The sequence below is a fragment of the Python bivittatus genome, unplaced genomic scaffold, assembly GCF_059951505.1.
Source record: "Python bivittatus isolate LINGU-HERP-01145 unplaced genomic scaffold, Pbiv_v1 ctg000440_np1212, whole genome shotgun sequence".
NCBI lineage: Eukaryota > Metazoa > Chordata > Lepidosauria > Squamata > Pythonidae > Python > Python bivittatus.
In genome coordinates, this window is record NW_028277063.1 from 4,467,717 (window position 1) to 4,471,929 (window position 4,213).

Genomic DNA, 4,213 nt, shown 5'->3' on the forward strand with positions numbered 1-4,213 from the left:
AAGAGGACCATTTTCAAGCACTCCTATATAAATTTTCCTTCTGTGATTTATTAATGACACCCTCTCATGGAATTACTATTGGCTTTAGGGATTTTTAGAAGAATTGGGGTAATTGCTTAGTTTACATACTTAAGATTCTCCCTCAGAATCTATGATGAGATTCATGTCTTAAAGTGTGGTGACTTGAAACTTTGAAACTTCAGTTTCAAAACTGAAACTGCAGCTTTGAATTTTGAAATATGAAATGTGTTGGTGTTTCAGGTTGAAGAAGTGCAAATAGATTGTCGATTCATCCAGAAACATGTAAAGTAGATCCAAAAAACTGAAAAGGTTCTTCAATGAAATGGCCTGAAATCAGCTTTATTTATTCCTTTTTTGATTTCAAAATCAAAGCTGTTTACCCCTTTCCCTACCTTCGCTTTTGTTTTTAAACAAAACATGATGGGTGTGTTGCAAAGTGTGTAAAAGATGAAAGCAAAACCTGGAATTTAGAGACAAAAGGAAAAAAAATAGATCAGGTTTAAAATTTGAGTAGCATGTTATGATACAGTGTAAATATTTTTTCCCATCACAAACCTTGTTTCGGAGGAGTGTTTACTCATAGCTAATGACAGCACCTAGGTATCTTTGAAAATGCTAAGTATTGTTGGCCTTGGTTACTGCTGGTATGGGAGACCATCAGGAAACCTCTGGTCTGTAGAAGTTGAAAAAACATCCCAAAAGAAGATAGTGGCAAGCCATTTCTAGGTTATTGTCAATAAAATAACCCAGACATCTCCACAAAGTCATCAGGAATCAAGCCTGATTTGAAAAAAGTCTCATTTTTACTTACTGTGTAACAACAGAAGGGGCTACATGGAAGAGTTGAGATAGCAAGAGGAAATTCCATTTGGTGACCTAGATGGGACAAAAATTGCTATCCAACCAAATAGTAAAGCAAGATTGTAAAGCAAGAGAGATAAATAGTGACATGCTGGAAACAATCTAGTTTACATAAAATCTCCTATTTTATAATATTGTTGCCTGATTATTGAATGGTTGAAAAGACCACTCGTTGGCAACCCATTATTTGCCTTTAAAACAAAATGAACTTCTGGAAGAGCATCTTCTAACTCTGTAAAAGTATGTCCTCTTCTGCAACTATGCAATTTCATCATAATGGCAACCTCCAGTGAACGGCAAAAGGGTCTGTCTTTTTGTAAAATTAGTGTGGCCATTTTTAATTTAATTTGTTTTTCAATTTCTCAGAACACGAGAATATAGGAAAAGAAAAACAATTGCTCCCCTTTTCTTCATCTCCCTCCACAAACATTCACCTCCAAATATTGTAAAAATAATCATCTCATTTGGCTTCCTATCTATAGTCATCTTAAACAGATACTTTGTGTAGAAGAGAAAAATATACAGTGGTACCTCGGGTCACGAACGCTTCTGTTCACGACCAATTTGGGGCACGAACAGCACCGTTCGCAAAATTTTGCTTCCGTTCGCGAACTCCGCATCAGGTGACGAACAGGATCCGCGGCCATTTTCCCAGCCGTGACACGTGGTCGTGGCTTCCTGTAGGGAGGGGGACTCTCCCTCCAAGCAATAACCGCCTCCCCACCCGCCTTCCTGTCCTCCACGCCTCAAGCAAGGTTAGCGTTCTCTCTCTTCATAGTGTACTGTACCATACTTTGTGTCATATTTTTGTGGTTTAAAAAAAAATATACATATGGTTCAGAACAGATTAACCGTATTTACATTGAACCTTATGGGAAAATTTGATTCGGGTCGTGACCAAAATCGGTTGGCGACCAAATTTGTAGGGGTCAGAACGGATTAACCGTATTTACATTGAACCTTATGGGAAAATTTGATACGGGTCACGACCAATTCGGGTTGCGACCAGAGTTGCGGAACAAATTAAGTTCGTGACCCGAGGTACCACTGTAGAGCAAGCAGGACTCAACAACTGAACTACTCCTTACTGGTCTCCTGCAGACAATCGAGGCCTTACAGGAGATGTCTGTGGTGCATAGAGAACCAGTCTGGTGTAGTGGTGAAGGCCCCAGGCTAGGAAAACAAGAAACTGTGAGTTCTAGTCCTGTCTGAGGCATGAAAGCCATCTGGGTGACTTTGAGACAATCGCTCTCTCTTAGCCCAACCCACCTCACAGGGTTGTTGTTGTGGGGAAAATAGGAGGAGGAAGGAGTATTACGCATGTTCACTGCCTTGAGTTATTTATAAAAAAAAATAATAAAGGTGGGATAAAAATCTAATCAATAAATACAGAACCACATCTGAGTCTTCCTGTGTCTCCAGCCAACCGAGGAGACTTTTCTGAAAGGATTAAGAACACTTAAAACTCTTAGCTCTTTACAAAATTCCATTCATTAACATAATTTGGAGGAACTTATCCCTATTAAAGTGATTTCACACTGATCTCAAAATTCTTTAGCTATATACAGTCGAGGTGCTTACAGTTTTATAAAATAAGGATCTACTCTTATTCATCTCAACTTCTCTCATTGTCTTTGTCTCTTTCTCTGACAACTATGATTCCTACCTCTCAGGGAGCAGCCAGAAGGTAAGGGGTTTCTAATCCACCCATTATTACTCCTTGTCAATTCTAGGAGTAGTTTTTTCTCTTTCTTTCTTTCTTTCTTTCTTTCTTTCTTTCTTTCTTTCTTTCTTTCTTTCTTTCTTTCTTTCTTTCTTTCTTTCTTTCTTTCTTTCTTTCTTTCTTTCATGTATAGTTGTAATAACTTTGCAGACAATGGCCTTTGTTGTACACGGGGCAGTCTGTTATTCTGCTGGTTTTCTTAAAGGCATAGAGAGTACAGGAAAGCTGTCATTGTTATTAATTTAGAGTAATGAATATCCACATGAATACTAACGTCCCAGTTTACTCACTTCCTTTCATCATAAAGAAAATCCAGCCTTAATGTCTCTTTCTTTATTTTTTTTCTTTATGGAATTTTTTCTGTACAGTTAGTCTTTGATTTACAACCACAATTGGGACCAGAACTTCCATTGCTAAGCCATGTGATCGTTAAGACAATTGGCCCGATTCTACAACATTTTTTGCTGCAGTCGTTAAGCAAATCACCATGGTTGTTAAGCAAACCACATGGTCATTAAGCGAATCCAGCTTCCCCCATTGACTTTGCTTGTCAGAAGCCCCCTGGAAAGGTTGCACATGGCAATCACATGACCCCAAGACACTGCAAACATTGTAAATACATGCTAGTTGCCAAGTGCCCAAATTTTGATCATGTGATAAGTGCAAGGGCTGGTCGTAAGTCACTTTTTTCAGTGCCGTTGTTACTTCAAACAGTTGCTAAATAAGTGGTTGTAAGTCGAAGAATACCTGTAGCTATATAACAAATGTTGACTCTTTTGAGGAAAAGTTTCAGAGCATCAGAGTCTTTTTGGAGTTGGATGGCCTTAACACATCCAATACATAAATAAAAATAAGGTAAAAATGTTGCTGATTTGCTGGCATCCATGACAGCACTGCTTTTTTCTTTCTACATCTTTAAAATTTAAAGCAATCCTGCCAGAGCAAAAAAAAAAGACAGACCTTTCTTCTTTCTTACCCTTTATTTATTTAAAGCAGATTTCTCTGGCAGGGAAGAAAATGGTGTAAAGCAGGGGTGCATCACATTTGGGAACACTCCCCAAAAATGGTCAAAACCAGGAAATGAATAAGGTCAGGGCAAAAACTAAATCTAATTTAACTTAATGTGACGTTCATTAAAATAAATTAAATATATTAAATATGAAGTTTTCCAATATATCAAAACATTTTCTTGGTCAATCACACTGAATGTTAGCAGACAGTTGTGAATTTGGGAACGTCTCCGGGGCCACCCTTGAGATTTTGACAGGGCCCATGCATAAACATCTGTCTCTAACCATGCTGATGCCAAAAGGAAGAAATGGATGTTGTGATATCACAATACAAGCTCCACTCTTTCCTGTTTGCATCGCTATATCACACTCAGATGCATAAAGGAGCAAAGGGTGCATCATGGTGGATGTTTCACTTGCAGCACTTGTTCCCCTTTGCACCCTTGTGGCCACATGGGACCCTGGATTTGCAAGTTATCGCACCCCTGTGTTAACTGATAGGCTACCATTGGGAATATTAACTGCAGCTATTTCCAAAATCAGCAACCTCTAAATAATTCATATTGGTTGAGCACCAAACTTCTTCCTCATCCACGAA